The sequence below is a fragment of the Protopterus annectens genome, chromosome 13.part0 (assembly GCF_019279795.1).
Source record: "Protopterus annectens isolate FY-2018-M chromosome 13.part0, PAN1.0, whole genome shotgun sequence".
Classification (NCBI taxonomy): Eukaryota; Metazoa; Chordata; order Ceratodontiformes; family Protopteridae; genus Protopterus; species Protopterus annectens.
The window spans coordinates 834,135,286-834,161,122 of record NC_056747.1 but is presented as its reverse complement, the minus strand read 5'-3'; positions in this window follow the sequence as shown (position 1 = coordinate 834,161,122).

Below are 25,837 nucleotides of genomic sequence, written 5' to 3'. Positions count from 1 at the left end.
GTAGAATATACTGGAGAAAACTGGCAAAGGAACCAAGGTACTGGGAGCAAATACTAGAGAGGGAAAAGTAATAGCATGGGAAGATGGCAAGACCTTATTTGGACTGCAGACTAAAGATTGTCTTCCCTATCAGTGATTGATATCAGAGTATAGGCAAAGAGAAAGAAATGGGGGGGGGTCTTACATGAAAGACCAACACTGATAGAGATTTTTGTAGATTCTAGAGCAGAAGTTGCCATTAAGAAAGGAATAATTAGTACACCATATAAAATACTGCATGATAACTATAAGAATCAGACGGAGGTTAGGAAGGACTGAAGAGAGATTAGATAAGCAATTCACAAAGAAACAATGGGGGATATATGTATGTCTCCCAAATATGCAACAACATCTAGAAGATTTCGGATTTTTACCTGGAAGTGCTTACATAGGTATTTTTATACCCCAAGCAGCCTTAAAAGGAATTTTCCTCGGGTAAACAGTGAATGTTGGAGGTGTGATGGGGCAGAAATAGATAAGTGGGAACATATTTTCTGGGACTGTAATGAGTTGGTAGACTTTAAAGATTCCCTGCAGACTGCTCTGTCGAAGATGCTGGATGAGCAATTTGGAGTGACTAGGGAAATGATTTTTTGATCTATGATACAAGCTCAGAATTGCATAGACATAGTAACATCTTGCTAAGTCTAATTATGATGGTTGTCAAAAAAAACAGTTAATAGAAAATGGAAATCAAGATCTAAACCAACTTTATTAAAAGTAGTGAAGATCGTAACAGAGTTAAAACAATTGGAACTGGGATCTTTAGAAAAAGGTAGGAGCAAATTACATAGGAAAAAATGGGAACTGTGGGATCAATATATATGCAGAGGAGGAACAAGTTTTAAAAGAAGGCAGGATTTGAATGAGGTATGTAATGGTTGACTAACAATGACTGGGTATGTTAAAAGTGATGTATAATGTTTGCAGCTACAGTTGTGTCGGCACTGTTTGGAAGGTATAATATTTGCAACTGAGATTGTGTCCCTGTGGTTTATTGTCATTTATATAAATGGAATGTGGCCTATGTCATATCTGATAATTTAATAAAAATGTTTCTTGTTTTAAAAAAAAGAAACTATCAGTCTTGAAGAAATTAATGCCTTGTGACCACAAGATCCCTAATTCATATGCTTATCTGACGTGTGTCTGTTTGAGCACTGTCCTTCCTGATGAAAAGTGTACTATTTGTACCACTTTTGGTCAGTGGGCCCTCATGAAGCACCTGAAGAAATTGATGTTGAAGGGACTCCTCCAAGTCCCAGCAGGAGACCCATCCCAATCTTTATCTTCTGCTTCTGGAACTCTCCATCTGCTAAGAAGTCCTCAGACAGACATAAAGGGAATAGTATTGAAAAGCCCAGGAAAAAGGACAAAACAGCTGGAAAGTCTTCTCCCAAGTGCTTATCCCCTTCATTGTCTTCTTCAGATCCAACCCCCAAACTTTCACAGCCATCAGATGCAATGTGTTCATTGGATCCTCTAGTCATAGGATCCCAAACTCCATCTCTGCCGGAGCCAAAATTTTCTGCATAGCCAGTGTTCGATAGACTGCACTCCCTTTTCTTGTAGGAAGGACTGATACACAGATCTTCCAGACTTCCTTCAATTTCTTCCTCCATCAGATTAGCCCAGTCTGCCAGAAGCCAGACAGAAGAAGATGTGGCTAGAATTATGAGGAAGTTCCTCAGGACACAAATTCAGTTTGGAGTTCTCTTGGCTTTGATCCCTGTCAGGTCAATGAGCTCTGTTCTGTCCTCCCTCCTCATGGTGACAGCTACTCCGATCCATCTTCTGGGTTTGGATCCGAGCTCCAGCCAAGGGATGTCCTCATTGCATCTGAAGATTGGTTGTGTTCCACTCCAATGACATCTCTGATCCCTCTGGTTTCAAGCTCCTCACATTTGGAGGGTTCCTGGAGCAAAAGGGTCAGTGCGGAATACAAGGGTAGGGGATCAACTCCAAAGTTGTGGGAGCCCTCCCTCCCTCTTGAAGCTTTTGTACTAGACAGCTTGGGTCTTATGTCGGCCTTGGAGCAGAGTTGGGTTGGATACCAAGTTCAACCTGGGTTTTGTGCCTTGGCTCCTACTGGGATGGTTTGGGGTTCATCCTTGGCTTCTGCTTTTGAGGCAGTCAAGACCGTGCTCTTCTTTAGTGGGGTGTGAACTTTCCATATATTCCTGGCTCCACACATTTCTCAGTGAAAAAGCCCTGGATCCTACTCCTGCTCCTCCTATCCCATCTGGACAGAGCCGGTACAATTGAGTCTTGTTCTGATTCAGTGCTCCCATCAGTCTTCTAAGGCCACTTTGGAGCATCCCACTGCAGAGGTTCCTCAGAAGCACACGTGCAAGAAGAGGCACATCGACTCCCAATAGGAGTTGCTCACCAAAGATACTGATTTTGATGAAGGGGAAGGGGTCCATCAGATTACTACTTGAGGATGTATCATTTGTGGAAATCCTCAAACTCTTGAGACAAATAGGTGGTTAGTCCTCCAAAGCCCCCTCCCAAGAGGAGTCAGTGTTTCTTGTGGCCTTCAGCTCTGGTGCAGCTAATTCGTGGATGGGACCTCTCGCAGAAGAGATGGTCAACTTAATCTCTGGGCAGACATGGAAGGAACTGGATGTGGCCGAACCAGTACCATGTAAACCAGATAAGTTTCTAGTTGCACTTAAAGATTGCCCACATTGGAGCAAGGGTCTGGCAGTTGATTCCATGGTGGTGGTGACAGCTACAAATAAGGAGCTGCCTGAAGAGAGCTCTTCTGTCCAACCCTGCCTTACATGGAGTCTAGGACTTTGGACTGATTTATGAAGCATGTTTATGCTTTAGCTACTCTCACTCTGTGGGTGCTGAATTATTTGGCACATGTGACAAGCTTTTAGAGGGATATGACCAAAGAGCTCTCCAAATCTCTCTTAGGGTCCATAGCTGCAGAGGGCAAAATGCCATTGGACTCACAGTTGGCCACTCTACAATCTCTTTCCAACAACTGTGCCTGATTTCAAACGCTACTGAAGGCCCATCAAGAGCTGCAGGTGCAGGCATTACCGTAAGGAGACATGCTTGGATGTGCTTCTGTTATTTTGGGGAGCACTTTGAGATGTCCTTTGTGAATTCCCCTTTTCATGGGTCAGACCCTTTTTGGACCAAAAGTTAGACACACACCATGAGTAAACAAGATAGGAAGACCTTTCTGCTACAGGAATATGGTTTTCTGCTTCACAGAGGTCCTTCTGTAGGAACCAGAAGAGAGGAAATAATCTGGTTTTGCAAGACCCAAGGGTTCCCTTTGGACAATCCTTGAGATAGACCCCTCCCTCATGGCAGAGGGGAGAATTCTAATAGTGGATGTCACTCTCACAGCAGAGGAGGTCCATAGAATCATGGTTTCCAGGGTCCTTTCTCTGGGTGGCCTTATCAGTGCTCCCAAACAGTTGTCCTACTGCTGCACTCTGGAGGAAGTTGGGAAGTGCTTGTTTCTGCATCCAGAAGCCTGGACATCCCATCATCGAAGATGCATGGGTGTGGAAGATAACAACTAGCTACTCCATTCCCTTTCTTTGAGCCTCTCCAGTATCAAAGAAACTTCGCAACATTCTGCCCCCTCAAGGAAAAGCAGCTTCTGCAGAACAGCTTCTGAAGTACAGGCCAACACTAAGGGACTCTGGCTAACAAAGTTCGCAGATGACTGCAAACTGGGAGCCATTACTGAATCCCCAAATGATGTGGATACTCTACAAAAGGGCCTTACAGAAACAGATGCTTGGTGCCAGAGCCATGGGCTCAAGCTCAGTGCCAAGAAATGTTAGTTATCCCCTTTGGGAAAAAACATGTACCCATGAATTACCATATAGGTGGCAGTACACTAAACACCAAAAGTGTGATAAGAGACTTAGGGACACAGGTGGACAGTGGTCTCACCTTCGATAACCACATCACCACAACAGTCAGGAAATCCTTCTATGTGGCACACCTCATCACTAAGGACTTTTCATCCAGAAAAAACGGGGTCATTGTCCCACTGTACTCATCCCTCATTAGACCATTATAGAATACAACGCCCCATTTGGTATGTACCTCTCAAGACATCTGCAACAACTGGAAAGGCCACAGAAATACCTCACTAAAGGAATCACAGGCCTAAAGCAGATGCCCTATGCTGACCGCCTTAAAAAACTCCAGCTATACTCTGTCGCATATTGTCTACTCAGAGGCGATCTCTGCTTAACATACAAGGCCATGTCAAACCCAGAGCTGTTGGTCATGCTACACTTAAAGAAATCCCAATCCCTCAGAGCCACATGCTCCAGGGATCTAAACCTTGTCATCACAATAAACAAAACATGCTGGAGGGATAGGTTCCTGACCCAGAGACTCCCCTGACTCTGGAATAGATTGCCCATACATGTCAAGCAGAGTGCCTCTTTGGCCCTCTTCAAAAGGAACCTTGATGATTGGATGGGAGAAAGGAAATTCACCCCGGGGATCACGTCAGTCACCCTGCTAGACAGGGGTCCAGGGAAGTAAATAGTGTGGGAAGAAATAGCCAGGGAATTGTTATGGCTAGGCTTGTATAGGCCCTAGGGCTGATAGCCTAGTACCAACCTATGAACCTATAAAAAAAAGCTGCTGGACACACTATTCATTCAGGATGTCCCACCAGACCAACATGGATCCGGAACTTTTTTAAGATCTTTTTTGCTGCCAAAACAGAACAGAGATCTCACGCCTATTTTGGACCTCAGTTATGTCAATCAGTGTATCAAACACACAATGTTCCAAATGGTCATGTTTCAGTCCATCCCCCCCTTTGTTGAGAAAAAAATGACTGGATGTGCTCAATAGATCTTCAGGATGTGTACTACCACATTGAGGGACAGGAGATCCAGAAGGTTTCTCTGCTTACAGCTGGGAGCCAGTCATTTTCAGTGTAGGACCCTGCCCTTTGGCCTCACTACAGCCCCCAGGTGTTCACCAAGTGTATAGCAGTGGTTGCAGCTCTTCTCGGTCTGCAAGAGTTCCAAGTGTTCCCTACCTACATGACTGGCTCATAACTGCTCCTACCAGAACTCTTCTCATTCATGCCAAGGACTATGTGCTCTGTCTTTGCTCTCTGTTGTGTATCACAGTGAATCTAGACAAGTCCCAGTTTCTCCTGGGCCAGATATTGGAAATTTATAGGTGCTCATCTAGATACCATGAGCTAGATAGCAAGACTCCCAGAGAACAGATCGTCCACCTTTCAAAATCAGGTGCTAAAAGTTCTATCTTGTCGGATGCCACCAGCCAGACTGATTCTTCAGCTACTAGGATCTATGTCTGCCTCCATCACCTTAGTTCTCCTAGCCAGGTACCACATTAGGGTTCTACAATGGGCACTTTCAGTACAATGGTTCATGAGGTACCAACCCATGCGTTTTCAAGCTCATTTAACAGACATTTGCAGGACACCTGTATGATGGTGGATTGTCTTCCCAGGTATCCAGAGGTTGCCTATTTCCTTTTCCCCCTCCCCAGGCCACAATGACCATGGACACTTCCCAGCTGGGGTGGGGAGGGGGCATTTCTTGGAAAAGGCTGATTAAGATACCTGGTTATCCTCAGAGGCCAGTCTTCACATTAGTGTTCTGGAGATGAAGGCAGTTCTCCTAGAATTGCTGGCATTTCAGGATGTCCTTTCCCCTAGAGGTGATTTCTTTCCAGATGTACAACATGTCAGTAGTCTGGTACATTAACAGATGGGGGGACATTTTCCTACCATATATGTCAAGAAGCGATGAAAGTGTGGCAGTGGGCAATATCCCGTGATTGCTTTCTGATAGCAATGCACATCCTGGGAAAATCCAGTGTTCTGGTGGATGGGTTGAGCAGGTCTAGCCTTCTGCTTCACAATTGGTCTCTCGGTCCGATGATGGTGGAGCAGATTTTCTGTTGCTGGGGCTGACCATGCTGTGATCTCTTTGCTGCCCCCCACAACACAAAGTGCAGCAGGTTTTTTGTCCTGATCCCTGAGGAGGGCTTCACCAAAGGATGCTCTGACCCACATTTGGCCCCCCAGCAATCCTGTGTGCTTTTCCTTCCACTCCCCTCATCCCAAATATTCTGCAGAAGCATTGGCGAGGAGTATCACAGTCATTCTCATTGCTCCTTTCTGGCCTCAACAGGTGTGGTTTCCCTTCCTCTAGCCTCATTTGTTCATTTGATACACCCACACCTTTGTGTGCTGGGTCACAATCCCGACTTTTTGTCTCAACTGTCTGGAATTCCTCATCCAGATAGTCAGGCTGTCAAATTAACCACTTGGTTTCTGCACTTCTGATGATAGCTTGCTAGGCCAGGTTTCTTCTCTTGTGATCCACATTCTTACATCATCCCAGAGGTCATCTACCAGAAAAATTTACAATGGTAAGTGGAACACATTTTCTATTTAAGCCTGTCACCAGAATTTAGACCCTTTTTCAGTTCCTCTACCAGCTGTTAGATTTTCTAGCATCTATTTTTCTTGATTAGGCCAGCTATTCTAGTATTAAGGTTCAGTTAGCAGTTATCTCAGAATTTCATATTGGGGAAATTAGATTATCCAGAGCTTTCTTGAGGGGTGCTTTGCTACTCAGACTTCCCCCTTAAGAATCCTACTCCTCCTTGGCCTATCACCATTTTGGTTCAAACCTTAACCAATAGCCCTGTGAGCCAGCAGCCAAGGTAGACATGAAGTTTTTGACTTGGAAAACACTTTTTCTGGTGGCAGTAACTTCAGCCCAGGGCTAAACCAGTACATAAATCTACTGGATTTCCTTCCAGACTTCATCAACAAAGGAAAACATATACTTTACCTGCTGGATGTGCATCACCAGCTCCATTTGTATCTTCATTGTATTAAATCTTTTAGAAAGACAGTCAACTGTTTGTCTCCTTCTCTAAAGATAAAATGGGCTAAGTCTCTTTAACTAGATGGCTATGGACTGCATCTCTCATGTTTATAAAGAGTAGGGCCTTTATTTGCCAAAGTTTGTTAAGGCTTATGCATCTAGATGCGTCTCAACTTGCACAGCCTTCTCTTCAATGGCCTCTATTGATATTTGTGTTGCTGCCACTTGATATAATGTTCATTTCTCATTATAAGCTGGATATGCTCTCCAGGAGTAGGGTAGCTTTTGGTTCAGCTGTTCTGCGAGTATTCTTCCATGAGGCCACCCCAAGAGTTCATTAGCTGGGGATTGTGTCCCATTCATTGAGGAATGGATGGAAGAAACATCAGATATGAAAGTTATGTACTTACCTTAATGCTAGATCTGTGTTGCCTGCTTCTGTCCTTCAACTTCCTGTCCAACTTCCCCTTCTGTTTTATGTAAGTTACCTTTCCTTGGTTTCTGATATGACAGTATGGTTTGCCCCTTGAGTACTGTTATGTGCTCTTTTAGCACCAGAGCAGTTCTTATTCAGGCATCTTTTGTGTTTCAGTAGTCTGCTTTCTTTCAGTCTATTTTGTTCTACCATGGAGTTGCGGGCAAACTCGATCTGAGGTCATTTTAGGAATAGGAGGGGATTATGGGTATAGGAAGTAGCCTAAGCTTTGGATCCTAAAGTCTAGAGTGGCCAAAGTCAGATCCGAGGTCAGATCCTAAGACCCATCTGTTGAGAAAAGACAGAAGCAAACAACACAGATCTGTTGTTATGGTAAGTACATAACTTTCTTATCTAAAATATGATTGCCATCACATTCTAGTTATGGAAGATTTATTATTATTTTTTTTGCAGTTAAATTTCTTTTATTGTGTACTCCAAAACATTTTACAGATATTTTGCATTCCTCATGCATGGTGTACATGTTAGCAGTTTTAAAGACACACACACACACACACACACACATATATATATAAATGCGGAACCGGCATCTCTGTACAGTGCAGAATGGAAAGATTTCCATTCCTGCACTGTAGTGTCATCTCGGAGTTGGTATATTGAAGTTACAGTGGCTGCAGGGGGGCTTGCCGCCCCTGCTAGCAGTGTTTAGGTAAGTGTTTTTTGTTTTTTTCTTTTGTATTTCATATGTTCGACATTTCAAATGTCGATCATATGGTCTTGGCCATATAAAATTCGGCATTTTGAAGTGTCGGACATATAAAGTAGATCCATATATATATATATATATATATATCAGTCATACCTAATACTATTTAACATTTTATATCATAGACACACCCCACTTTCATTTCTTTTACCACCTTCCTCAATCTGTCCCCCTCTTCATAATAAACTTCATGCATTTATATAATCCTATTCCATATTGTTGATATTCCATTACTGTCAAACTAAACAGCTAACCTCTGCAGATAAATGCTTTTCTCTCTTTTTTTAATATCATGTTCCTTAACCCCTTGCCCCTTCTTTTTGACACAACTGCTTCATAGTTAACTCCCTCACTGATTTCATCTCGCACCTCTGTTCCTTTGCCTTACCATAACTAAGTCGCAGCTGTCTCCTAGCTCTTCTACCCTTCTATCCCATTTAGTATTATATCTCCCTTTTTTTATCCTTTGGCCATACTACTACTTCCTGCTTCATGGCTTTTGCAGATGATCCCCATTACCTTATTTTTGTAGTAGCTCTTTTAGCCAATAATGCTAATTCCCACACTAACTGCTGGTACTTTTTTGGTACCTGTTCAGTCCACCACAAAAAGAACAGTTACTTGTTTAATACTAGCCTAGATTTCCACTAACAACTGTAACAACTGCTGTACTTACTCCTTGAATTCATCTAACTGCTCACATTCCCAAAACACACAAACTAATGATGTGATGTTGTCCTGTCTTGCCTTCATTCTTAACTGGTTGGGTTCAGAACCGATCCTCAGTTCCGACTCGGCCTTATTCAAAAGCTCAAAGTCTTCCACTAGCTCGTATGTAACCCTATCCCATTATGCCCTAGGAAATCTCCCCAGAGCTCATTTGCCGCTAAACAAGATTGGGTGCTTCCATTCTGGCTCTGGCTAAGTGGAAATTTTCCTTACTTGCTTTTTGTATAATCCTACTTAAAATTATATATTTCGCTTACTAGTGTTATTACATACTTTTAGACTTAGTTAGTGTGTTCGCTTCTGTTGGTTGTTTGCTGTTGGCTGTCATTCTTTCTCTGGGCCTTATTTACCTTCCCTATCCCGGCTAAAATTTATATTTCCTAAGCCCGTTTTTAGTTAGAGGGCTTCCCTTTTTACTTTTTACCTTCTACAGGCTTGTTTAAGTTTGAGGTATTTTTCCCTTAATTTGCCCGGCAAGCTCGTTTAAGTTAGAGGGCTGTCGTTGGCCCATTTAACTTAGAGGGCCTTTTTTCCTCCCTTCCTTTATTTCCGGTAGATTCTTTCAGTTTAGAGAACTGCCTTTTTTCTCTGCCTAAATTGCAGTGCTTAGTTTATCCTTGTTAGAGTGGTGTTATTTAAAAAAAAAAAACAAAAAAAAAACTTTTTTCTCTGGTAGTAATTAGCCTTTTAGTAGCAGCTGTTGTTGTTGCTTTTTGACTGCCAATAATGTCTAAGGACCCTAAGGAAACTAAACCCTCTGGGTTTAAGAAATATGAAAAGTGTGACCAGAAAATGTCATTGACTGATGGTAACATTGTTTGTGTATACTACCTTGTAGCAATCCATTTACAGGAATCGTATGCCATCTGTCATTCTTTCAGCCATAGGGTGTTGCTTGAAAGAAAGAACAAGCTTATTTTGAGGGGTTTGCTGAAGATCCCCTTCACAGAGACAATTGAAGAAGGTCAGGGTACTTCAAAGTAGTCAAAATCCCCATCCTCCAGATCTGAAAAGTCGGGAAAAAGGTCATCCCCTTCCAGTGCTCATTCGGAGCTGTCAAAAAAGTGTCTAAAGTGTCATCTTTGGACCCAAAGACTGTTGGGCCCGAAAAACCTACTACCTCGGTTCCTTCTGTGGTTTCGGTGCCAATGGAGTTTCATCTACGGGGCCGGTCCCCAGAATTTGAGCTGGCTTCTCCTACTCTGAGATCTCCTTTGCTTCAGTCTACCAGATCTCCTACCCCCTCCTCTCAATACTACAGGAGCCTGGGCTCAGGGAGCCCATTTTCAGTGGAGGCCTCGGGAGAAAAGCTCCACAATACATAGTTTAGTTACAAGAATTATTACAAAGAATAATTGCTTTACAAACTTTAAAAACAGGTAGAATTCAGAAGAAGAAAACAGTTACAATTTCATTTAGGCAAGAAAGGCAGGCACACAGCATCATGGCTACATATTACATACTTGTAATTTATAATAACCACACTTGAGTGTAAGGTTAGTTTGATGTGAAAGTTAGCCAGGAGTATAAGTGGAGGAGAGCTTATGGGGGGAAGAGTACAGTTGCATTTCCTGTTTGAATAAAGATAGGAATGTACTTGAGTTTTAAAGTTTTCAAAGTTGTGACAGGTCCTTAGAGAAGAAGGGAGAGAATTCCATTTTTTTAGCTAAGGAGAAGGATAGCAGAAGCTGACCAACAGGACGATTGGGTTTGTGGATGGAGATTCGATTTTGGTGGGTAGAGTTAAGGGTTCTGTGGGGTGTATATGGTAGTAGAATATTGGTTAGTGCAGGGCACTTGGTAGGTTGGAACAATAATCTGTGGGCTGTGGTGATTTGGAGATAATCTAGATGGTTGGGGAGTTCAAGCCAATTTAATGAATGAAGGGAAGAACAATGATGGGAGGAGGATTTGGCTTTGGTTGCAAATTTGGAGATTTTATTGTAACAGACTTCCAGTTTGGAGGAGAGAGTGGTGGATAAGTTAGTAAGTAGAGGAGCACCGTACAGTAGAGAGGGTAGTAGATAGGTAGTGGCTAGAGTTAGTCTGGTGGAAGGAGAGAGGAAGTGGCTGTTTCCTTAAAGTAAACCAAGTTTTATATGGGTTTTCTTAATGTTTTGATGAATGTGAGTATTGAATTTCAGATGTTCGTCAATGGTAACACCAAGAAGTTTGGCAGAGGGAACAATCTCTATGGTAGAGTTGTTTTGGCTGATAATTTGGAGTGAGTTTTTATCAATAGGAGAAGTTTTGGAGGGGGAAAATAGAAGGATTTTGGATTTGTTGGCATTTAGTGAGAGGTGATTTTGGAGCATCCAATTTTCAGTGGTTGAGAAAGCAGTTTGTATCACTGATTGGAGCTCAGCTAGGTTAGAAGCGCAGCAAATTAAAGTAGAATCATCTGCATATTGCACAATTCTGGTTTTGGGTATGGCTTTGTGAAAGTCATTAATAAAGATGTTGAATAGCACTGGGTCAAGTATGGATCCTTGTGGTACCCCGTAGGGGTGATGATGTGGATCGTGTGGTGCGGAGGCTATCAAGGACACTGGCCAAATTGTTGTTAGCTCCAACCCAGAGGGATTCGGAACCGACCAAGACTACCTCTTCACCATCAATTCCTCCTCCGATTCGATCTGGGACCTTGGAGCCAGAGTGTCTGGAACTAATTGTAGTGGAACTGTCGGAGCAGAGACCTACACCAGGATCTTCGGGCCCGACTAATGCTCCAACATCCTTGGTTCCACTCAAGGAGTCTAGTAGTTGACGCTGTAAAGTCGGGTCTGGGGTGGAGAGTCGGATTAGACAGTTGTCGGATCCAAACTTGCCTCTCAAGGCTTCGGCGTGGGTGAGCTCGGCTCCTACATCGGCCTTAGACCTTTGGTTCCGGGGATGCCTTCTGGATCTTTGAAGCCGGAGGTCTCCTCGGATCAGGGCCGGGGAGCTTTCGAGGTGATGAGGATAGTGCTGTCTCCCCAAACGGCTCCACTCTCAGGTCCTGACATTTTTCCCCCAAAGGCACCGGTGTCTATCTCGGCAGCACTGCATTCACAGACATGCGGAGACCCCAGACTTCAGGATACCCCATTGGGTGAAACCCTCTCTTCCAAAACCTCTTCAGAATACCCTTCTGAAGAGGTCCCTCATAAGAGACTTTGCAAGAGGAAGTATTTAGACTCCCCAGAGGAGTCTGTCACATCTGATACAGACCTTGATGAGTCAGAAGAGTCCCCACAGTCACTCTCTGAGGATATTTCCTTCGCAGACATCCTGGAAATTCTTAAACAGAGAAGCGGCTGGAAGTCCATCAACCCTTCTGAGGAGGAGTCTGTATACCTGAAGGCTTTTGGGTCTCACCCTTCGGCCACTTGGTTGTTTCTGCCTTTCGATGAACTGATGGACCTAGTTTGTTGAAAGGTGTGGGAGTCTACAGACTCAGTGGATCCTGTTCCCAGGAGGCCAAATAAGTTTATAACATCCCCCGTAGATAAGACTTTTCTCACAAAAGGTGTCCCAGTAGATGCTATGGTGGTGGTGTCAGCAACCAAGAAAGAACTTTCAGAGATTTCCTCGTCTGTCCATCCACCGAACAAGGAGTCTCGTATAATGGACAGATACGGAAAGCACAACTTTTCTTCAGCGACCTTTGCACTCAGGTCGCTAAATTATCTCACACATTTTACCAGACTTCAGAGAGATCTCCTGAAAGAGCTATGAGATACTCTATAGTGTTCAGTAGCTGAAGGGTATCAGAGAAGGTTTTCTCTCAGCTCCAACTTAAACTCAGTGGTCAACTCCTTCATGAGACTCGTCTCTTATGCAGCAGATGGTGTGAGTAGGGCACTGGGTTCAGGAATTTCCCTAAGGAGACATTCCTGGATGCACTTGTATGACTTTGCAGAGCCATTTAAATCTTCCTTTGTTAATGCCCCTTTTGATGGCTCATCCTTGTTCGGGCCAAAGGTCAAAGACACACTAACCAGATGTGAGCAAGAAGGAAAAACTCTCTCTGTCATAGGAGTCCATTTTCTCTGCCTTCTAGACCTTACCCAAAAGGCCAAAAGAGAGGAAAAATGTGGTTCTGAAAATCCCAGAAACCTTTTCAGGACACAAGTGGTGATTCTTCCCCCAGGGCAGAGGGGAAGCAGTAATGGAAGACGCCAACCACATGGCAGAGGGGGTCCGCAAAATCAGGGCAACAGGGAATCCTTCCATGGTAAGCTCTTTCAGCTCCCCTGAAAGGGGGCCCATCTGTCCATCTCTGGAGGCAGTCAGGGGTTGCTTATCTTTGTACCCAGAAGCCTGGCTAAAAATAACAAAAGACAAGTGGGTACAAAGCATCGTATCCAGAGGCTACTCTATACTCTTTTCCTTTCCTGTCCCAAACATAAAAAACATCCCAGACGTTCCACCCAGTCAGAGGGAGCAGGCAACTCTAGAAATAAAAAAGTTGCTAGACAAAAGAGTCATCCAAACAGTCCCCGCAAACCAAATAGGATATGGAACTTACTCAAGGTTTTTTTTTAGTTCCAAAGAAAATAGGGAGACTGGAGACCCATCCTGGATCTCAGCAGATTAAACAAATCAGTAAGAAAATCAAAGTTTTGGATGGTAACACTGCAGTCAATACTCCCTTTTCTGGGACAAGATGATTGGATGTGTTCTACAGACCTCCAGGATGCGTACTACCACATAAAAATGGACAGGCAATCCAGGAGTCATTTGCGCTTTCGGCTGGGAGCCAGTCACTACCAGTTTCGAGCTCTGCCCTTTGGTCTCACTACAGCCCCCAGAGTGTTCACCAAGTGTATGGCAATGGTCATGACTCACTTGAGACACCTAGGATTCTCAGTGTTTCCATACCTGGACAACTGGCTCCTAACCACTACCACCAAGCATCTTCTAATAAAAGAAAGAGACACCACCTTATAGCTCTGTTGTCACTTAGGAATCGCAATAAATTACAAACAATCTGCCTTGTTGCCATCTCAACGTATCGTTTTTTATAGGCGCAGAACTAGATACAACAAAAATGAAGACAAAACTTACCCCAAAAAAGTTCAAGTCCTGCGACATCAAGTCAACAATCTACTTTCCAAGAAAAAAGTACAAGCAAGAACAGTTCTGAAAAACTTGGGGACCATGGCAGCAGCAATAAACTTGATCCCATTAGCACGTTTGCATATGAAAATCCTGCAGTGGCTACTATTCACTCAATGGTCCATGTCCCACTAAATTATGATTACAGAATCTTGCAAGAAAGACATTTGTTGATGGCTTCACTCCACTCATGTGACATTAGATCGACCCTTTGTTTTCCCACAACGTTTAGCTACTGTGACCACGTAGTCCACTTCCCAGGTAATATATAGGGGGGGCATTATCTGGGAAGGATAGTCCAAGGCACTTGGCAGGATCATGAGGCCCATTTGCACATCAATGTCCTAGAGATGAGGGTGGTGCTTCTAGCATTGCAAGCATTCCAAGACTCTCTTCCGCTGGGAACTATTGCAATACAGACAGAGACAACATGTCGGTTGTGTGGTACATAAACAAGGAGGAACCAGGTCTTACCCCCTTTGTCTGAAGGCCCTCAGAGTATGGCAGTGGGTGACCTCCTCCCAACACTTTCAGGTACCAACACACATCCCGGAGAAATCCAGTGTGATTGTGGACAAACTCAACAGAGCGATTCTGATGCCTCACGAGTGGTCCCTAAAGCAAGAAGTAGCGGAGATGATTTTCTGCAAATGGGGCCAGCCTTGCTGTGACCTTTTTGCCACATCCATGAATGCCAATTGCAGCAGCTATCTTGCCCTTATCCCCCTCCGGGGGAGTCACCAAGGGATGCAGTTGTTCACAATTGGCCCTCGAGTCTCCTCTACGCCTTTCCTTCCTTTCCATTGATACCCAAATTTCTTCAGAAAGCCAATTCTTTGGGAAGGTATTTGATACTCATTGCCCCTTACTGGCCTTGTCAGATTTGGTTCCCATTCCTTTGGCTTCATCTTCAGCAGGATCCATGGATTCTGGACCCAGTTCCGGACCTTCTGATTCATGCATCAGGGATGCTGCACCCCTCCCTTCAATCCCTCAAATTGACAGCTTGGCTGCTCTGATTCCAACCATAGCCAGGCTCCCTAACCTCTCCCCATCAATCAAACATATTTTGATCTCATCTCATAAGGCTTCAATGAGGAAGTTATATGGCAACAAATGGAAGAGATTCTCTTCTTTGGCCTTGAATAGCCACATTGATCCCTTCTCTGCCCCTATACCTTCCATTCTTGAGTTCTTGGCAAAGCAATTTAATGAGGGTGCAGCTGCAGCTACTGTTCGTGTTCAGGTAGCAGCGATATCTAACTTCCACATAGGTGAATCAGGGCCAATTGTGATGTCCCACAGACATTGCAGGGCTTTCCTTAAGAGAACTATTTTATTAAGACCACTCATTAAAGCCCCTCCAGCACCATGAGACCTAAACTTTGTTTTATCCCATTTGATTCTTCCCCTTTGTGAACATGCATCAGCCTGTGATCTAAAATTTCTAAATTGGAAGACAATCCTTTTGATAGCCATCATTTCTGTTAGAAGAGTCTCAGAGCTGCAGGCATTGTCAATAAAACCCCTCTACATGCTTTTCTACAAAGAGAGAGTATCCCTGCGAACAAACCCTTCCTTTCTACCCAAAGTTTGCTCAGAATCTAATTTGAACTAATTCATAGACCTACCAGTTTCCCCAACTATGGTAACAAGGCAGAATACATGGTGCACCAACTAGATGTACATAGGCAATTACACTTCTACTTGCAAAGGGCAAAGGATTTCAGAAACTCTGTCCAGTTACTTGTATAATTTTCAGACTACAAGAAAGGTGCTCCTGTATGAAAAGTCACACTTTCAAAATGGCTATCAGATTGCATTTCTTTTATTTACAAATTTCAAGAAAAAGAACTTCCTAAAAGATTAAAGGGTCATTCTACAAGAGCTATAGCAACCTCCGTTGTCTTTCGGGCAAGATTACCAATTGATACCATTTGTGCTGCAGCAACATGGGCAAGGCCTAATACCTTTATCACTCATTACAAAGCAGATTTGGCCTCCAGGAACAGGGCCTCTTTTGGGTCCACTGTTCTGAAGAATATTCTCCCATGAGCCACCCAAGAAATATGGTGCTAGGGACGCTGTCCCAACCAGTTAAGAATGAAGGCAAGATAGGACAACATCACATAAAGAAGTTATGTACTCACCACAACATTCCATGTGTGTTATCCATCTCACCTTCATTCTTACATCCCACCCTCCTTCCCCCTACCTTTGGCTCCTGGAGGACAGAGCGGTTATAATTGAAAATAAAGGTTCTCCGACCTTCTTCATTGCTCTATAACTTGTTGATAGTTATTGGTATCTAGTGTTATATTAGCAAACAAGATCTGGGGAGTTTTCCTGGGCCATGATGGGGATAAGGTTATAGCCACGAGCTAGTGGAAGACCTCAAGCTTTTGTATAAGGCTGAGTCGGAACCAAGGATCAGTTGGTTCTGAACCCAATCAGTTAAGAATGAAGGGGAGATGGACAATACACATGGAACTTTATGGTGAGTACATAACTTCTTTTTTCTAGCTGACCACTATCACATCTCCAGCAATACTCTTCAGTCCCAGGAAACGTTTGATCTGATGATCTCCAGTTATGTTATGTTCAACAGATGGGTCTCAGATCCAGTCTCGGCACTTCCAAAAGCATGGAACTGGGATTCTGATTCCACCCCTTACCCTTAATACACTGCTGTCCTCCTAACTTCAGAGCTCATTTGCTGCCATTGAGGATATAAGTCAATCTCGGGACTCTGTTCTCCGATCTCAAAACTACAATGATAAGTAGTATTTTATTCTTTCTATTTCCCTTACCATGTAGTTGGACATTTATAGACAGTATGATAGTTTCTAGTTAGCATTGGGTCAGAAGAACCCCATTTCCCTTTGTTTTTTTTTGCTTTTGCAGTTTAGTCTCCTTCTCAATATATTTACACTTAAATACATTTTTATGTATTTATATACATTTATATTTATATACATTTATTCAGTGTTTGTAGTAAGTATTGTTATAGTTGTTCTTACTCTTGGCAAAGTGAATTATCTGACTATTTTACAATGTCAGAAAAAAGTTTCAAGAAATGTGGCCAGTGAGGACTCAAAGCTTCCCCCAACACCTGCATCAGTTATGTGTTCATTGCCAGAGGTAGCTCATTTGGAATTATAGTGCGATATTTGCAAATAGATCCAAAGCATTCTAAAAAAAACTTTTGCCCACACAGTCAGGTAAGGTCAGCCCTTCCGCTAAGTCTTCCTAAAAAATAGGGAAAAGGAGAGAGAGAGAGAGAGAAAGAAAAAGAGTTGAGTCAGGCTCCAGAAAAGATTAAAGAGTACAGTAGAAAGTAGTCTCTTGTCTGTCAGCCTCCTTGGGTCCAGCCGCCAAACTAAGTAAGTCATTGGATCTGACACCTCCTTGGATCTGACCGTCGAGCCTTTCACCACAAGGGAAGTCTCTGACAATAACAGTTCCTCGGATCTGGATACCTTCTCTGGCTCAGATTTTCTCCGGAGCTGATCAGTCTTCAGCTTCATTCACCAATTTTAAGAGAATCTAGACATTCCAGACCTTCTTCTGTAGCCTCTTAATGGTCACCACTTTCAACCAGATGCCTCTTTGAAGCAAACATTGACAGGACGATAATGAGGTTTTTGAGACAGCAGATACAGTTATGGGTTGTCCCTGTTTCACATCCCAAATTTGATTCAAGAATAGTTCCTGCTACCTGCCCATTTGTCAACAACCATGTTGAGTCATCAACCCTTGGATCAGGTCACCCCTGGTGGTTTTGACTCAGTCTGTTCCCTTATCTTTCTTTGCTTCAGACCTAGAAGAGACTTAGAGCCGAAGCATTAGGTTCAAGGTCCTGGAGGAGAGGTCAGCCTCTAGACTTTTGGATCTGTTCCTTCCCTTAGGTGCCATGACCTTCTACAGCTCATCTCCAACATCATCCTCGGACTCTGGACTGGCTGGTGCCAGGAGGGTGTTCTCGACTCCCTTATGCTAAGAGGTTCTCTTGGGTCCCATTTCGAGTGTGGTGCACATAGCAGTAGAATGGGCTCTGTTAGCTAGAGAGAGCCTCACTCCATCTAGAATGGACTGATCCCAACCTCTGACTTCATGTGTGTCTCTCTCCCCTCATCCAGGTCAGTTGGGAAAGTCAGCATCAAGGGCTTCAGGAGACATACTCAGCCTGAGTTCTTAGTCCAAGTCCGATCCTGTGGTGGATGTACCTCAACTGCAGGTTACTCAGAAAAGGACACTAAGTGGAAGCACATCAATTTCTCTCCTAAATCGGTCACAGAAGACACAGACTTTGATGATGGAAAAGGGTCCCCACAATCTCCCTGTGACGTTGGGTTTGGCAACTTACTTGAATTGATGATGCAGAAGAAAGGTTGGTCCCCTAATAACCCTTCTCTGGAGTCTGTGTTCCTTAAGGCATTTGGCGCTGCCTTATCTACCTCTTGGGTATTCCCTTCTTCAGATCCCCTACTATATGTCATAACATAGAGTGTGGAAGGAACCTGACTCCATGGAGCCTATCCCCAAGAAACCAGACAGGATCCTGTCTGACCCAAGGACAAACAGCACTGGGTTAAGGGGTGTTCATTAGATGCCATAGTTGTTGTGGTGGCCACTAAGAAGGAACTCTCTGAAGACAGTCCCTTTGTCCACCCTTGTAACTGAGAGACCATGGTCTTGGACAGATTTGGGAAACAGACTTATGCTAGAGTGACCTTTCCACCAGAGCAATGAACTACTGTATTTGTCGCATGTAGTTTGTTTCCAGAGGTATTTGACAAAGAATTTGACCGACTCCCTCTCAGGTATTTTTCCTGCAGATGTCCACAAGAAAGTGGAATCCCAGCTAGCTACCTTGAATTCTATGATGAACGTCCCCATGCAGTTGTTATCCAGTGCAGTCATTGGAGCCAACAGAGTAGCAGGCTCCGGCATTGCCTTACGCTGTTATGCCTGGATGTGGTTTTGTGACAGATGTCTTTCATGAATGTCCCCTTTGATGTGTCCACACTTTTTAGGCTGAAATTGAAAGATACTCTCAAAAGGAGTGAACAGGATGGCAAGACCCTGTCTGCTGTTGGCATCTGTTTTTTTGGCAACTCAGTGTTCATACTCCCAGAATCAGAGAGGAGTGAAATATATGGTTTTGAAAGTTGCAAGGATCATGCCAAGACACTTTCCCGGACAGACCCTGTTGAGGGAAAGGAGGGAATGGTTTCAATAGCCTTACACCGTCATGCCTGGATCCAGTTTTGTGAGTTTGTGGAGGGCTTGAAGTCTTTCATCAATGCTCCCTTTGATGGGTCCACACTTTTTGGGCTGAAATTGAAAGATACTCTCAAAAGGAGTGAACAGGATGGAAAGACCCTGTCTGCTGTTGGCATCTGTTTTTTGGCATCTGTGTTCATACTCCTAGAATCAGAGAAGAGCAAAAGGTATGGTTTCAAAAGTCGCAAGGATTACGCCAATACACTTTCTTGGACAGACCTTCCTGAGGCAGAGGAGGGGGAATGGTTTCAATAACCGTTGTCCCAGGGGCAGAGGTCATCTGCAAAATCAAGGGTTTCGAGGTCCATTCTTGGAGGAAACTCTTCTACCGCTCCCAAGTGGTTGCCTATGTGCCATTTTCTGGAGGCATTTGGGGAGGTGCTTATTGTTGCATCTTCCAATGTGGCAGGCCATTGCTTCAGACAAATTAATGCTAAGGATAATTTCCAGAGAATACACAATTTCCCTTTATAAAAATCCCGTAAAGAGAAAAAGGATTCCTCAAGTACCAACCCAGTGGTTGGAATCCACAAGAGTAGAACTAAAACTGTTGGAAAAAGAGTCATTCAGCAGGTCCCATTAGACCTGATCAGATCCAGTGGCTACTTAAGGTTCTGTTTAGTTTCAAAGAAAACCAGGGACCTAAGGCCATTTTGGTCCTCAGTCATCTAAATAGGCTTGTAAGAAAGACAAAATTCTGTGTGGTCATGGTTCAGTCTATTCTGCTGGTACTGAAGAAAGACGTGGATGTGCTCAATAGATCTCCAGGATGCTTACTATCACATAAAGATATTTCTCCATTTCAGGCTGGGAGCCAGTCACTTCAAAATAAAACCTCTGTCATTTGGTCTCACCAAAGTCTCCCCAGGTGTTCACCAAATGTATGGAAGTAGTTGCAGCCTACCTCAGGCTGCAGGGTTATCAAGTGTTCCCTTACCTGGACGATTGGCTCCTCACTGCATCGACCAGGTTTCTATTGGTTCACCAAAGGAACTTCCTACTCCAGTTGCTTCACCAGTTGGGCATCACAGTAAACCTAGACAAAAATCTATATTCAACAACTAATTGTTAATTCCAAATCCACACAACAAAAAGAAAGAAATAACCAGTGAATAACAGCTCTACTTTTCACCATACGCAATTTAATGCCACAAGAAAATTCTCTTAGCGCCTCGGCCACAAACAGCCTTTACAGAGTAAAAACTTTTCATACTAAAAATCAATCATTTTATACTTCTAATTAATTCCATCATCTTCAATTAACCAATTACATACAGATTGTTAAAATTTAATTCACATTGTGTTTAAAATAAAAACACCTTTAGATAAACGTTTGCCAATTACATTCCTTATTTAACCCATTGGGTTGCAAAGTATTATATTTTATTATAAAAATAGATTCCTTTCTCCTTAATACATATTTCAACATCTCCACATTTCCATACTGATTTTGCACTTGTTCCAAAACAGTTACTTTCATGTTTTCCACTTCTCCCTTGTGTACCTTATTGAAATGTTCTGCTACAGGACTTATAACCTTTTTATTTCTAACATCCCAAGTATAAATATGACACAGTCATTGTCCATGCTGTTGTGAACGACCTGAGACGTACCTCCCTGGACTACATGAAAAGAGACATAGAGGAGCTCTCTGATTATGTAGCCCAGGCAGGTATGACCCTGACCCTGAGCAGTATCCTTCCTTCATCAAGAATGATGCCACAATATAGAGACAAGATGATCAGCTTTAACAATTGGCTTAATGTCTGGTGTCATTCAAAGGGGATCCAGTGTCTGTCTGCCTGGGATGACATGCTTGACAAGCCACGCTGCTTCACAAGGGACGGCTTGCACCTGTCACCCTGGGATTCGGATATTGTCTAAGGCTCTTGCCACCCCCATAGTGCCTTTTTTAGGCAAGGCTCAAATTCTAAACCTACCACCCTAGAAAACAAAAATGGGAAGAAACTGAGGGTAATGCTGCTCAATGCCAGAAGTCTAAATCTCAAAATGCACGCACTCGAGGCCCTTCTCAGTATGGAGAACATCGATGTCTGTGCTGTAACTGAAACCTGGTTCAAGGCTCCTGAGAGCACCCGGCACTATTAGGTTTTACCTCATATCATGCGTTCCAGCCCCAAAACCCGGACCACACCACAAAAGGAGGGGCGTATCCATATTCATAAAGGATACCCACAGCTCCAGGTTGGTGGCAACGCACAAGCTCGGAAACCATCCAGGTGCAACTAACCATAGGCAAAACTGCTCTACAAATTGTAGCATGCTACAGGCCACCCTCTCAAACTCAGGAACCCCACACAGCCTTCCTGAAGACACTGGAGGGTATAAATGTATCTCCAAACACCATCATATTGGGTGACTTCAACTACCGAATATAGACTGGGAACATTACTCAAGCCCTAACTTTCTAGCCCAACGGTTCCTGGAGTTCATAAATTCAAATGCCATGGAACAGCTAGTCACTGTTCCCACGAGAGGAGAAAATATACTAGATCTCATTATCACAAACATGGGGACAAAATGCTCCACACCGGAAGTATATCCCTCATTGGTGAGATCTGATCATAAACTAATCTCACTGGAAATCCACATCCCGCCCCCACCCCAAACAAAAGACCACAGTGAAGAACTTCTCTAAAGCAAACTTCACACTACTCAAGACTGGTGTGGTATCCTTCAAGGCCCCTGAGCCAGTGGAAACCACAACCCAAGCTGCGGAAGCCCTTACAAATGCCTTCTATGAACACCTCCAGGACTGCATGGATCAGGCAATCCCAAATAAAACCAAGACTCTTTCCACAAAGGGCAAACGTCCAGTCTGGTGGACCCCAGCCATTAACAAACTTTACAATAAGAGGAGAAAGCTATTACATGATAGAACAAAATCCATAAAAGGGAAGTCACCCTGATCATTATTAGTAAAAAATACGAGCACTCATAAAATCAACTAAGGCCAATTTTGAGAGAAAAATTGCCATGGATTCAAAGAACAATCATAAGGCCTTTTTCAGCTATGTTAGGAACCTGGGTGGAAACTCCCAGATATGCTCAGAATTAGTCCAAAATGATACAAAAATCACTGAACCCACAGACATTGCCAACATACTGGCAGACAGGTTCAGTGTAAACTTCACCCCCCTCTCCGCGCCTAAAGGAGAGATAACTATCCCAGCGGAGTGTAGCCTCCCAGACATCTCAAATGCGCAGGTGAAAGCTGCTCTCTCTAAAGCTAAAAACACAGCATCAATGGGACCGGATGGTGTCCCCGGCTGTGTGCTACACAAGCTAAATGAGGAATTAAACCCGCACATAAGTCAGCTGTTTAATCTCAGCCTTACCACAGGATATGTGCCCAAGGAGTGGCGTACGGCAACTGTGGTCCCACTCCACAAAGGCGGTGCCTCACGGACCCTGGTAATTACCCCCATAAGCTTAACAAGTCTAGTCTGCAAAGCTATGGAGAGGATCATAATGGAGCTCATAAACAAAGATATAGGGGACTTGCAGACATTGGACCCGACCCAGTTTGGCTTCGTCAGGGGCAGATCATGCCTTTTGAACTTGGTCGACTTCTTCGAAACAGTCACCAAGGCCATTGATGAGGGAAAGGCAGTCCATACAGCCTACCTTGACCTTGCAAAGGCTTTCGACACAATACCCCACTCGGGTATTGTAGAAAAACTTACCAGCTTAAATGTAAACCCATATGTCACAAGATGGGTTGCAAACTGGCTTAAGGACAGAACCCACAGGGTTAGAGTTGCTGGCGCTATGTCAGACTCCAAGCCGGTCACAAGTGGTGTCCCACAGGGCTCGGTCCTTGGCCCCTATTGTTCGACATCTACTTCTCAGAAGTACAGGCCAACATGGGAGGACTTTGGCTGACAAAGTTTGCAGACGACTGCAAACTGGGCACCATAGTGGAAAGTGCATCGGACATGGATATCCTTCAGAAGGGACTCACGGAAACAGATAGCTGGTGCCAGAGCCATGGCCTGAAGTTAAACGCCAAAAAATGTATAGTCATACCCTTCGGGAAAAACAAGGTAACCCCAAGCTACCATATAGGTGGCAATCCACTAAGCACAGAAGAGGTTATCAGGGACCTGGGGACCCAGGTTGACAGTGGCCTTTCTTTTGACATTCACGTTGCTAAAGTGGTTAGAAAGACCTTCTACATTGCCCACCTGATCATGAAGGGATTCACATCCAGATCTAGTGAGGTCATTGTTTCCCTGTACTCTTCACTTATCAGACCAATGATCGAAGTACAATGCCCCATTCGGGATGTATCTCACCCGACATCTGCAGCAATTGGAGAGACCCCAAAAGTTCCTCACCAAAAGGATAAAGGGACTCCAAAATCTGTCATATGCTGCCAGATTGAAGAAACTCCAGCTCTATTCAGTCGCATACCGTCTGCTCAGAGGTGACATGTGCCTGACATACAAGGCCATGTCCAACCCGGAATTAATGGACATGCTCCACCTCAAAAAATCCAAATCCACCAAAACCACTAGAGCAAGCGACTTAAACCTTAGCACGGATATAAATAGGACATGCTGGAGGGATAGATTTATCACTCAGAGACTCCCTGTGCTGTGGAATAAAATCCCGGTCCATGTGAGGCAGAGCACCTCGCTGCCTCTGTTCAAGAGAAATCTTGACCTGTGGATGGGAGATCGTAAGTTTACCCCCGGAATCATCTCTGTGTCACTGCTGGACAGAGGCACAACAAACTAATGGGCACAGTATTTTTTCATATAAGGGGTGGCGTAAGCCACAAACTTTGGGCTAGGCTTATAAATGCTTTAGGGCAGATTGCCTAGTATAAACCTATGAACCTATGTTCCTTTACTCTCTCCCAGGCTTCTTTTAGTTTCCTCTATATAATATTTATTACATGAACAACTTATGGCATAAATTACCCCCCCTACTTAAACAGGTATGCATACCTAAAGTGTCAACAAAAGACTGTTGCTTCCTGTCCAGTCCATCAAGTTTATCAGATGCCACCTGAATTCATTGGAACAACTTGCCTCTTTACCTCTTCTGTGCGCTCTTACTTTTCTGCAAATGGCCAAATGGGTGATATTCCTTACCTACCCACCAGCACATCTCGTATTACAGCTACTAGGTTTCTTGTCCTTCACAATAACACTGATTCCATGCACTCATTTTTACTTGTTGGTCCTCTAGTGTATGCTAGTGGTGCAGTGGTTGCAATGTTATAATTCCATGAAGACACCAGTAAGGCTAACCCCTATCTGTAGACAGCACATTCAGTGGTGGATCTCCTTTTCTCAGGTCCTCCAAGGTCGTCCCTTTTCTCTCCCCTCACCAGTGGCAGTTGTCACTACAAATGCTTCCCTTTTAGGGTGGGTGTCATTATAAAGAGAAGACTGTTCAAGATGCATGGACTTTATCTGAGGCCCATACACACATCAGTATTCTGAAGATCAGGACTGTGCTTTACATGTTGCAGGTCTTCCAGAGCTCTGTCCCAGAAGGTCTGATAGCATGTTAGTGGTCTGGTATATAAACAAACAGGGAGGAACCTAATCCTGTCCTCTTGTCAGTAAGCCATGAGGGTTTGGCAATGGGTGATCTCTTCTCACCGTTTTCTGGTAGCAACACACATGCCCAGGAGGTCCAGTGTACTAGCAAGACTGGTTGATCAGGAATATTTTGACCCCCCCCAAGAGTGGTTCCTCAATCAGATGGTGGAAAATTACCTGTTTTGTCTATGCGGCCAACCTTGCTGTGACCCATTTGCCTGTCCTTTGAATCAGAAATGCAGCACTTATTTCACTGTAGACCTTCCACGGGGTCAGTCACCAAGGGGAGCTTTTCTCTACAATTACCCCCTGGTCTAATTTATGCCTTTCCTCCTTTTTCACTCATTTCAAAGTTCTTCCAGAAAGCAAATTGGTGCAAAGCAAGAGAAATCCTCATCATACCCTTTTGGCCTTGTCAGGTTTGGTTTCCTCCTGTGACCTCATCTACTTTGTCCCCCAAGAATGTTGCCAGCAGGCCAGATCTTCTCTCTCAGCTGTCCGGGTATCCTCTGCCATACCTTCACCTAGTATGAGGAAAGTATATTTGAGTAAGTGGAAAATGTTCTCTGTTTGGGCCTCAAAAAAAAAAAAAACAGATGGATCCCTTTTCAGGTCTCCCTGATGGTTATTCTAGATTTCTTATCCACCATCAAGGTTCAACTAGCAGCAATTTCAAATTTTCATATTGGTCAGGATCAAACACCCATTGCTGCTCTAAAGGTTTCTTATGCCTTTTTAAGAGTTACTTTTTCTCCTTAGACCTCCAGTCCATGACCTGGCCCCTCCATGGAACATCACCGTAATGTTCTAAGTTTTGACTCAATCTCCATTTGAACCAGCATCTACAGTGGAATTAAATTTTTTTTTTCATAGAAGACATTGTTTTTAGTGGCAGTTACATCTGCCAAGCGAATCTGAACAAGCACTGCCCTGCAAACCTTTTTACTTAGTTTTTGTTAAGGACAGAGTTTTTCTGAGGCCAAATCCTTCCTTCATTCCTAAGGTGGCATCTGAATCTAACTTACAC